General features: G+C 49.3%; 1 protein-coding gene across 9 annotated transcripts in view; it reads left to right on the forward strand.

Annotated features, from left to right (window-relative positions):
- CSGALNACT1 (chondroitin sulfate N-acetylgalactosaminyltransferase 1) overlaps positions 1 to 12,128 on the forward strand; it is a 256,501-nt gene that overhangs the window by 201,153 nt on the left and 43,220 nt on the right. The window lies entirely within an intron of this gene.

Genomic DNA, 12,128 nt, shown 5'->3' on the forward strand with positions numbered 1-12,128 from the left:
TAAGTAAATAGGGCTTATTAACAGTACAGAATGTACTTTGGCTTTCCCTCCATGTTTAATGAAGTCATGACTCTCACTAACTTTTACCCACAAGCAAAATTACGCTGGAATTCATGAAAAGTAGCAGACTGCAGGGCCTCGTGTTAGTGTGTGGAGGTAAGAGTATGTCTTAGTACCCTTCAGTTATGTACCAGATCTGCTCAGAGTCAGTCATGTCCTTTGCAGATTATCGAATCACAGAGAGACATACATCAAATGCAAAGAGTGAAGGATAAATGGGCAAAAGATGAACAGATCAGGGAGGAAGAGACACGAGTTTGTCTGTTTTATACATAGTGGTGTGTTCTGTCAATCCCAAACTCCATACGAATACATGAAAACGTGAGAAAGTAAAACAGAAGGTGAATACTAAGTTGCTGTAATTTAAAAAAGGACGGTACCCGGTGAAATGAACACTTAGACCTGGCAACGTGAACGTGCGTGAGCGCACCGCTCTCTGAGGGCGTTCGCGTCAAGAGCCTGTAGGATGCTCACACCGGTTCCCGGTGTTTTCATCTCTGAAAACCTACTCTCAGAAATGCCCATGGATACTTAACATCGAGAATGTTCACCGTAGTAGTTGTTATAATAGTGGAAAAATAGGAACAACCCAAATGCCTGACACAGGAGACTGGTGAGATCATGTGGTATCTTTAGAGCGGGATGTTGCACAGCAACTAAAAGTCATTTATTCAGTAGCTATTAAGTCATATGGGGCAAAGCCATTGTCACAATTTAAAGTGGAAAAGAATCGTAAAGTTTACATCTATCTGTGTTAAGAAGAAAGACTAATATAATATTGTAAAATCAACTATATCTCAATATAAAATAAAAACAAGCTGCTGTTAAAAAATAATAAATGTTTACTAGTGCCTTTCAAAAGAAGTGGTAATTTGAAAAAAAAAAAAAACAAGAGAAGAAGAAAGATTAAGAGGATGAAAATACTGTGTCAGAACATTGACAGTTTTACCCCCGAGTGGTGGGATGCTGGGTGGTCCTGTGCTTCCAAATACTCTGCTTTGAAAATCTGTTGCTCTTACCCTTTGCAGGAGGGCGTAGCAATGCTTGAGTCACGCTGACGTGATTAAAAAAGAAAGTAGTGTTCGATCTCAAAGTAACAAAATGCTGTGGTTGAAACGACGCAGAATTCGAGGTGGTGGTAATAAATGCCCTTCTGTCCTGCTTCTGGAGAATCTACAAGAGAAAAAACGTTGCAGGTCACTTTCTCAGTCTTGACCAATCTTTTTTTTAAAACCACTTTTTAATTGACATGTACTTAATTTACAATATTGTGTTCATTTCAGGGGTATAGCAAAGTGATTCAGTTTATGTGTGTGTGTATATATATACATATGGTGTGTATTTCAGATTCTTTTCCATGATAGGCTGTTAGAAGGTACTGAATACAGTTCCCTGTGCTGTGCAGTACTCAGGTCCTTGCTGTTTGTCTATTTTATACATAGCGGTGTGTAGCTGTTAATTCCAAATTCCAGGTTTATCCCTCCCCCGCCCCCTGCTCTCCCCTTTGGTAACCGTAGTTCGTTTCCTGTTTGACCAGTCTTTACCCTAAACGCCATGCCAGGAGGAGGCAGCCAGCATGCAGAGGTGAGGGTGGTTCTTAGGAGGGGGAGGATCAGCGTCTTGGGAGAGGTTTGAGCACAGCTTCTTTATGTCCTAAGCCCTTTCCCACCCTTGTCCTGATCGAGTGCAGGCATCCAGGCTGCAGGGAGTGGGGGACTCGGCAGAAAGCCGGATGTTGACCCTCATCCCAGCTCTGCAGGACGGTGGCTCTGGGTCCCATGGCCCCTGAACAGCAGTTTGGTGGAACCTGTCCTCCCTGACATCGCTGGCAGCTCTGGGGTCCCAGTCTGTCCCTGTGGCATCTTACTCTGTTTTCTGACTTTCTGAAAAGCCCTCCCGGGACTCCTATGAGAGGAACGGGAGTTTCACGTGTCAAGAGGAAGGAGCGCAAAACCCCTCTTCCTCCTCTTCAAAAAAGACCCTACTGTCAGTGGCACTTTTTTTTTAAAGCCTATCTCTCCCTTTTCCAAAAATATGTCTTGCAGCCGGTTTGTGACAGCTAGCGGGCGCCCGGCAGCCTCGCACACGTGGCTCCCATCTGTACTGGGTCCGCCTGCCGCACCGTATATTTAGCCGCCGAAATTAGGACTGTTCCGGGTGCTATTTCCAGAGGCGCTGGGAAGTCAGGGGGAAGAGCAGGGCTGCTGATCAGGGTCGGCCTCTGAACGCTGCTGGCTCTCCTCGTTGAATCTAAAGTTAAGAGATATTTGGGGATGTCGAGAGAACAGATGGCCCGTGTGGTAGTTAGCCCGCGGAGGCAGTTGCTTGTCTTCTGAGCTGGGAGTAGAATTTCGCTTCCACGTGGGCCATTCAAGTTGTGGACAGAGGCTCTGGGTAGAAATCGCAGGGCTAGGTGTGTGTGCATGAATCATTGCAGCCGACTGAGAGTAGCTTGGCGTGGCTTCCCAAGTGAACAGTTCCTGGCAAAGAGATGGAGGAAGAAGGTTTTTGTTTGTTTTCCATGTAAAATTGGAGATCCTCAACTCTTCTAGCAGGATTCTGGAACCATGTCTTTGTCGAGGGAGCTGGTGAAAACACAAGGTGTGGCCCTGGGGGTGCAGACCCCATGCACCCCTCTTTCATAGCACCGTGTCCTGTGATGGCTGAGTTCTCTGGGTCCTTCACTGGACTGAGACGGGGGACCATCCCTCATACCACTAACACTAAGCGGAGTGCCTTGGATGTAGCTGTTGAAAAATGTTTCTTGAATGAATAAATGATTTCACAGGAGCACAGGTAGAGGATTAGCCAGCACTGGAGGAAGGAGAGGATGACTCTGCAAAGTGATGAGTGAACTTGCTCATTTGATTTTTTTCCTCTGAGAGAAAGACTGAGGATTTAAGGTCTAAACACATAAAAATATCCACTGTACTAGCCAATGAATGTGTGACAGTGATGGTTTCATATGATAACTTTTATTCCTTTGTATCTCTCTGTGTTTGATTTGAGTCTTCAAAGTAGAAAGCTAATTTAATGTGCACTTGGCGTTTCTATTTTAGTAATCATCCTGCTTCTCTCATCTTCCTTCTCCCCCAAGGACACCCTCCCCCCACCGTGATGCCCAGCACTCTCTTTGCTGTTGACCTGTCTTTGGTGCCCCGGCCTCCCCACCTCTCATTTCCGTTCTGTACCTGGAGGTACATCTCTGCCCTTCAGACAGGGCCAGTGTTTCTCCTTGGACATATTTATGCAGTCACAACTGTGCATAGTTAATTTCTGACAGTCTTGGTCTGTAAGATGAGAACCCTCCGGTTCCACTGTGACTCCTGGACAGGTAAAGGCTTCTATACCCAGTTCCAATGTGTGTGTGGGGTTTTTCTCACACATCCAGCAAGCAGCTCTCTGACACCAGCTGGGTCCTACAGTTCAACTCAGCGAGACACTGTCTACCTGGAGATAGCGTCAGGTCCCACAGGTTGAGGGCTCAGTCCCACCAGACCGCTCCCTTCCCCCACCTCAGACGCCCGTCGCAAGCCCAGGTTGTCACCTGTGCTCGTGACCCACCAGCTGTAGGTTTGGAGGTTCCAACGACCGCCTCCTTGGGTTCAATTAATTTGCTCGAGCTGCTCACAGAACTTGGAGAAACATTTTACTAGATTACTGGTTTATTGTAAAAGCATATGATAAAGGACACAGATGAACGTCTGGATTGGAGAGATGTAGGGGCACGGTATGTGGGGAGGGGCAGGGCTGCCTGCCCTCTCTGAGCACCACTCTCCCTACACCCCAGCCTCTTCACTAGCCTGGAGGCTCTCTGAACCCCCATACTTGAGGGATTTCTATGGGCATCACCAGGTGGGCACGATTGATCATTAACTCCATCTTCAGCCCTTCTCCTTTCTCAAGAGAATGAGAGGTGGAGCTGAACATTCCAGTCATGACTTTGTTCATCTGGTGGCCCCTGATCCAGGAGCCCACCAACCAGAGTCGCCCTGGCTTTGCAGTCAGGCTGCCTGGATTTAACTCTCAGCTGAGCCATTTAACTACTTGTATCATGTAGATGGATAGAAATGCTCCTTAGTCTGTCTGTCTGCAAAATGGACATTGTTAACATCTCATGGGGTTGTTGCAGGGAATATATGGGGTTAATATACATAATTTTTATAGCAGCTCCTGGCACAGTAAATGTTAATAATAACTATTATTACTGCTTTTGCTCTTTGTTGGTAGGCCTTGGGGGAAGCATTTTTATAACCTCAGAAATTTTTTACACTCCCTCCCTGGCTTCTGAATTACAGTTGATTTTCTGTAAACCACCACTGAGATAGTGGTAAGTTCATTTCTCTTTCTTGACTCATCCCCAAAATATCATGTCATATAAGCAAAATTTAAAGTTTCCCAGTGAAGGAGGTTTGCAAAGTTTTCTTTAAGGAGTTAGAGTTCTGATCTAACCTATTATGGTCACCAGTGGTCATATTTAAATGTCTGTGGTATATTAATTCTAATTTTGTGCATACGGTGCCTGTCAAGGTCAGAGGGAGTCTCTTGGGAAATGGCACAACGTGAAGACTTTGGGGTCTAGGGTGCATGTCAGTATTCGTCCACGTTTATTTCAGCACATCTTTGAATGTGAGTTTTCGTTCTTTCTCCTTTCTTCGGGCTGCTGTGTTCCTCTCTAAACCCCCAGCCTCCTTCGGCTGGAGAGCGCAATGATTTCTTGATCGCTGCAGGGCTCTCCCGATTGGAATCCTACTCAAGAGACGGCTGGCATGGGAAGGGTCACATAGTGGCCATGTGAAAAGGCACTTCTGGGCCGAGAGCCTCTGTCAGCAGCGGACAGGCACCACGCCCCGCAGCCGGCGCGCCAGAAGATTTGTTAGAACCGTGGCTTCTTGCCTGAGTCTTTCAAAGCCTGACCATTCTGCGTGTCTGGAATCTCACCCATTATCCTCAGCGGCTTTCCATTCATCAGGTGAACTGCTATTAGAATCTCGTTTCGCTGGCCCCGGGCTCACTGGTTTCGCCCTGTGGACTCGTGCGGACTCCACCATGGTCTTGACGCATGGTGGCCCCTTCCCTCACTGGGGGCTGGGTCCTCCCTGTCATGGAGATAGGGTGTCCAGTGCTCTTGGAACCGGGACCGCTGTGACTAAGCAAGAGCAGGGGGAAAGTTCCGCTCTTCCCCGGAAACGGACACATCGTAACTGACTATACTTCAATTAAAAAAAAAAGAGCAGCGGTGAGAGAAGCTCGCCCTTTTATTTAGGGACACCACAGCCACTGCTGGGGCATGAAATGGTGATCTCTTCTGGGTGTCACCTGGAGTGAAATTGTCTTTTTAAAGCAATACTGTGTTTTAGGACATAGTTCATTTCATAGTGCTTTGCAGATAGTCACGTGATCGATAAGTCTCTGGGGCAGAACAGGAGTAAATGTTAAAGCACAAACTTTCAGGACTAAAATTTCAGCTCTTCAGAGCTGTCAGCTTGAGAAAAAATGGAAGTAATACTTCAGAAAGGAAGCAGCATGTGAAAGTGTGAGTTGGCACCGGAATGTGGGTTAACGTTCTTTCCCAGAAGTAGCGGTGAAAGGATTTCTCGTTCCCTTGGCTTCCTGAGAGGACATGGAGTAAATCCTGAGAGCCATTCATGCAGGCGTGAGACAGGAGACAGGCTCTCAGCTCCACCGCAGCGGCACTGAGCACCCGCCACGTGGGGCCCAGAAGCGCAAACCCAGGCAAAAAGCTCAGCTCCTGGAGGTCACGTTCTAGCTGGGGAAGAGAGTAAACCAAACCCAAATCAGCAAATTACACATCAAGAGAAGACGGTGGTGTCCCTTTATAGGGGAGAAAGGACGGAGTTCAGGGGAATGGGGGCGGCCGAGGAGAACACCACAGCCTTAAATAAGGCGGTCAGACCAGGCCTTGCTGAGCCGGTGACGCGTGTTCAGACACGTGCAGGAGGTGAGGGAGCAGGTCAGGCCCCCGCCCGGAGGAAGAGGGTTCCAGAGAGGCGAGGCCGGTGCCCTGGAGGAGCAGGCGGGCGGCCGGCAGGGCAGGGCAGAGTCAGGGAGGGGAGGGGCAGCTTGTGGACCCCCGTGGGGGCCTGGCGTTCACCCTCAGGCTGTCTTACACCCAGGAGAAGTGATCCCTGACGTGAGAATGTCCATACTATGCCTTATATTAAAGGAGAAGACAGGGAAATAAATGCCCTCTCTGTATATATTCATGTCATCTGCTCAATGCTTTATTCAGTACTAGGTGAGTTAAGCATGGAAACAAGGGTGAGTAAGGTGTCCCCTCGTCCAGACAGCAGCCAAGTCCACAGGTGCCCGGTGACAGCGATGAGGTGCTGTTTCGGGTCTCAGATTACACACAGGCCGTACAGGAGCGCAGGGGAAGGAGGACCATCAGGCCTGCTCTTGCGGGGTGTGGGGAGGGCTGACTCCCAGAAGGGACAGTCTGTGCTGAGTCTTGAGGGATATAGGGAGCTGGAAGGAGAGGGGAGGGGCAGACTGGAGTGGGGGCAGGGCTGGAGGTGGAGATAACAGAGCCCTGGGGACAAGGCAGAGCTGGCTGAGTTCAGGGGCTGGAATCTGTTTTGACTGGAGCTTTGGGTTGGGGTCAGGTGTGTTGAGACGAGGCTGGAGATGTCACTGAGAAACAGATGACAAAGTGCGTTCACTTTACACGCCCCGTGAGCTTTGCCTTGACACCAGGGGGCCCAGGAGGGAGCTGAACAGAAGGGGGACAGTACAGAATTTACAAGTGTCACTTCAGCTCCTCTGTGGAGGATAAGTGGGAGGGACTAGCCCAGTGGGACCGAGTGAGCACCCATTTGTTAGGGCCCAGGGTGTAGCAGGGATTTGGAAATAAGATGAAACCCCTCCTCTGATTGGGAGAATGAGGTACTGTAAACCCAGGGAAATAAAAACAGGATGGTGATGGGTGAGCTGGTGCCTGGGAATGAGAGGCAAACACCCCGGGCACAGAGGCAGCCCGGCAGGGGCTGGAGCCGTGGTCACCAGGCTGGGCAAGAGTGAGATGTGATCGGAAGGTGGACGTGAGAATCGGTCGCATTACAAGGCTAGTGTCTGATTAACGACAGCCTTGACAACTTGGACAAAGAATTTCAATGCTGTGTTTCCCACGGCGGGGAGCATTCCAGGTCCTTGTGCCGGGAAGTGGTCCGATGAGGTCAGAACCTGAGGAGGATGGGAAACGAAGGGGGATGAGCTGGTCTGTAAATTACGTTTGCTCTGCAGCACCAGCCACGCCACATCTCAGAATCAGAACGAGAGCCTCCCGGTGGCGCTTCGGCACCTGTGCTCCTTGCTAGGTCTGTGTGAACTAGACCGCCTGTTTCCTAGTTGTAATTTAAGAAGGAGGCGACTGAAACACGCGCTGCTGTGGTTATTTATAATTCAAATTTAAGGAGATAGAGTACCACACTGAGAAGTGCTCTTTTAGGGCTCTGGGTCATCCCGCTTGTCATTCCACTCTTCCCATCACACCTGCTGCTGCGAGAGTCCGGTGTGCAGGAAAGAGCTGCTTCCTGCAGACAGACGTCAGTGTGATTCTCAGACAGGAGTCTTTTTCATCTAAGTCAAGAAATGTGGGAGTCGGGGGAGGGTACAGCTCAGTGGTGGAGCGCGTGCTGAGCATGCACGAGGTCCTGGGTTCAATCCGCAGTCCCTCCATTAAAATAAATAAATAAACTTAATTACCTCCCTCTCCAAAAAAAATTTTTTTAAATGTATATGGAAATTCAGATGACCTAAAATAGTCACAACAATTTTCAAAAATTCAAAATAAAAAAGAAACGGGGCCTCTGAGGGTGCTATGTGAGGAGTACTGACCATGAAGGGAGAATAAGACAATTTATGAGAAGAATAAAGCATCCTGATTTCACAGCACAGTAATCACGAAGGAAAAAGCAGCAGAGCTCCATCTATTTCAAATTAACAGCATCGATAAACCGGAGGCCAGCCAGCAGGGCACCTGGACTTCTGGCCCCCAGTGACCCTTTGAGAACCCCTGTTCTTACCATGGATCGAGTCCACGGGCCTGTAGAGATTTTTCTTCATATGAAGGAGGACAGAGTCTGGAGTCGCCTTCAGCGCTGCCGCCCGTGAGGGGTCGCGCTCTGTGTCAGCGGCAGCTGGGATGCCATCTTTGTTGGAATGGCTGGGGTCCTGGACCCAGAAGACTGGTTTTGAACAAGATTTACAGATGGGTTCCCGCCCTGAAGTATGATGTTTTCTCATGTCTTTTCTGCACCAGCACCTGGGATGCCTGCGAATGGCTGTGCTGCGTTTGGGGATCACTAGATGGTGGGAGCGTTGGAATCGTGTTCCCCAAAGCTGTGCTTTCCAGCCCTGGCTGCACGCTGCTCTCTTGGGGAATTCAGGCCGCACTACACACTAACTAAATCAGGGTCTTTGGGGATGGTTTTTTGGTGGGTTTTTTTTTTCTTTTTTTGGCATCGCTGTTTTTAAGGCTCCCCAGATGATCCCAGCGTGCAGGAACGGTCGTGAACCCCTGTTCTTTTAAGGCCTCGCCAGCCTGAGAGCTGGAACAACCTGGCAGGCACCAGTTCTCAAGCCTGTGCCTGCCCAGGGGCCGGTCCTGGAAATCCTGATCCTCCGTCCACAAACATCATGAAATGTATTTGCCCTTCTCTCTGTAACTAGTACGTGACCTTCATTTGGGGGGAACTGAAGTCTTCCTCCTTCTTCCTTCCTTTCTCCGCACATAACATGCTGGCTAACGCTTACGGAGTGCTTAAAGTATTTTGTGCGTTTAAGTGCTAAATACGTACTTCAGTCCTCACCAGAACCCTATGAGACAGGTCTTTTATTACAATCAGGCATATTTTACAAGTGAAGACACATGCAAAGAAAGGTGCAGTCGCTTGCCCAGGATTACACAGCTGAGCTTTGAACTCAGGCGCCCTGGCTCCAGGCTCTCTGCTCCTGGCTCCTGACTCTCAGTCCACAGAGAGGAAGCCAAACACTGATTCATTCAACAAACATGTGCGGAGCCCCTACCTGCCAGGCACTTACTCATGCTTTCATTGTGACTTGGGGTTGGCTTCACAGATGACAGACCTGTGTACTGCTGTCAGAAATAAATGACTTAAAATCAGTCTCAAAATCATTATTCTTGGTAGAAGTCCTGTGACACCCACTCTTCCGTATCTAACAGCCTTGTATTTACAGCGCGTTAACTGTTTAATTGGATGTATTTTGTTTTCCTTTTTCTGAGACTCCCTCTTTGGCCTGTGGTTTATTTGGAAGTATGTTGTTTGATTTCCATGTGTTTAGGGATTTCCTTGTCTTTCTGTTACTGGTTTCTACTTTGAATTCATTATGATCTGAGAACACTCTATAATTTCAGTTCTTTCCAGGTGTTTGGTTTGTTTATCGCCCAAGATGTAGTCTATTGTTGAATGTTCCATGGGTGCTTGAAAAATACGTGTATCGTGCTGCTGTTGGGGAGAGTGCTGTGTACATGTTGACTGGGTCCCGTGGGCTGGCTGTGCTGTTGACATCTCTGTGTCCTTTCTGACTTCACGGCTGGTAGTTAGTTGCTGTCAGTTGTTGCTGGTTAGTTGCTGACATGGGGATTGAAGTCCCTGTCTGCAGCTGTGGAATTGTCTGCTTCTCCTTCCAGCTTTATCAGGTTTTGATCTGTGTGTTTTGTGGCTCTGTTTTCTGGTGCATGTGCATTTACGGTGATTATCCCTTCCTGTCGACTGACCCCTTTGTCATTGTGTGGTGTCTCTCTTTGCCTCTAGGAATTTCCTTTGTTCTAAAGTCTACACTGGCTTACACGGCCACTCCTGCTGTGTTCCTGTTTGGGTAATGCGTCCTTCTCCATCCTTTTCCTTTCGGTGTATCCATGTCATTTGTTAAATTTGAGGTGAGTTTCTTGTAGACAACCTAGAGTTGTTCTGTTTTTTTTTTTTTTATTTTCAATCCACTCTGACAGTATCTTTTTTTGAAATTTGTACATTTAGGTCATGTAGACTTAAGGATATGTTAAGAGTTTATGTCTCCCGAGTTAACAGTTGACATAACCGGGAAGCATTTTATCTTAGAGAGCTCTTTGAGAGATGAAATTAAGAACAGCTGTTGGTGGGTACTTGACCAAGAGGTAGCTCTGTTCGTTTGCATGATTTTATTGCCAAGGTAAGAGTTTGATGTCGTCCACTGAAAAGTCTCCTAGGCTGAATTTACTGAGGTTTGGGGGTCTTGGCTGCCCAGTCGTCCATGTGGTTGGGCCTGTCAGGGTCTCCCTGTGCGTGGCTCCATGCTGAGGTCGGGGGCCGTGCGTTCTGGCACGCGCCCCATGTGTCGTAGGAGGACGTGAGTGACCCCGCGCAGTGTTTGCATCTGCTCTCAGCGACCAGCTCTGCGTGTTTTCCTGTTTCCTTGCCCTTCTCAGTTGCTCACGTTTCAGTTACTACGGCTGTGTTACAAACTGTCCCAGAATTTATCACCTGCTGACAGTTTCTGTGGGTTCAGAACCTGGAGAGGACCCGGGGGGACGGCTGTCCCTGCCCCAGCATGTCTGGGCCCCCTGGGGAGGCTGGAAGGCTGGGGTGACATGACCCGCGGTGTAGCATCATCCGGGTGCTCCTTCCTGCGCTGTGATGTCACGAGCACCACGACTGTCCCTGGGGCGTGGCGTCTTCATGGCATGGCAACCTCGGGGCGGGTGGCCCTCCCACGTGGTGTCTGGGCTCCACGAGAAAAGGTTCCAGCAAACAAAGTGGAAGCTGCACCCCTTTGCTATCCACTCTCTTGGGCAGAGCAGCCACAGGCCCACTCAGGTTCCAGGGGTGGGTATGGACCCCTCCCCTTGGTGGGAACCTTGTCACATAATTTGAGGGTCATGACTTACTTGAGAAAAAAATATTTAGGGAGTACTGCCACCTAAATAGGTTAAATATTACCTATTCTTGTAGATTCTCTAAGGTCAAAAACTTTTGTATAAAACTATTGTCTGAAAAATGTACTGCGTTTAACGTGTCTGACAGACCCCCTTGCCTGGCACCCTGCGGCACTACGGGTGTGCTTGCGTACGGGGCCGGCCTCATGATGCGCAGGGGCGGTCGCTGTAGGAGCTCTGAGGGGGCTCTTGACCCTAAGATCGCGTGTCTGTCTTCCATTTAGTGCGGTCTCTCGGATGCGGTGGGTCGCGTGCTGTTTAGTGCGTGTCTCGGGCACTGCAGTCGGAGAATCTGACGCTTGGAGAGTTGCCCATGTCCCAAGTCACAGAGCCGCTTAACGGTTGAAGGGAATTGAATTCAGTCTGTCTTTCTCTGGGCCGGTGTCTCTGCAAGGACATTCCCTGGCTTTGTCACCTCATGTGTTACTCCCTGACTTGCCACCCCGCAGGGGTGACAGACCCATAGCTCACCGTGCAGAGCAGATCATCATATTAAAAAGGATGTTGCCACTGGGTTGACAGACCTCACAGCTCTCAGCAGTCGGTGTTAAGTTGTTTTTTAGGACGCTCTCTGCCCCAGAGGAAAGGCATTGATCACTGTGGCCTTTGTGTCATTTCCCCCTGGTGATCAGGCTGAGACGTGTGTCCACGTCCGGGTCTGTTTCTCGGGATTCGGAGGGAAGCGTAGCGTAGGAGTCATCTTCCAGTTGAAAGCTGACCCCAGTGGGTTTTTCTTCAAAATGTTACAGTGATCAGAACATACCTTTTTACAGCTGAAGGTTGTTAGATTTTAGCTGTAACGATTGTCCAAAAAATAAAAGAAAATCCACAAACCCATGTCCCAATGAAACCCACAGTGTGTGTGGTCCCACCTCCTTGGCGTGACTCACAGCCCTTCCTTCCGAGACTGGGGCCCCACCTGGCCCCCCTCCCAGCTTCCAGGACTTCTGTCCTTGTCTGCGTGGACCCTCCACACTCTGTGTGCCATCAGACACGCTGGCCGCATGGCCACGGGGGTCCTCTCACCGCCCCTGGGCCAGCCTCCTCTGCCTCACTTGCCTCTCGGGAGCCTCCCCACGTCTCCCAGGCGGGGTTAGGGCTTCTCACCATAGCC

The sequence above is a fragment of the Camelus dromedarius genome, chromosome 22, assembly GCF_036321535.1.
Source record: "Camelus dromedarius isolate mCamDro1 chromosome 22, mCamDro1.pat, whole genome shotgun sequence".
Classification (NCBI taxonomy): domain Eukaryota; kingdom Metazoa; phylum Chordata; class Mammalia; order Artiodactyla; family Camelidae; genus Camelus; species Camelus dromedarius.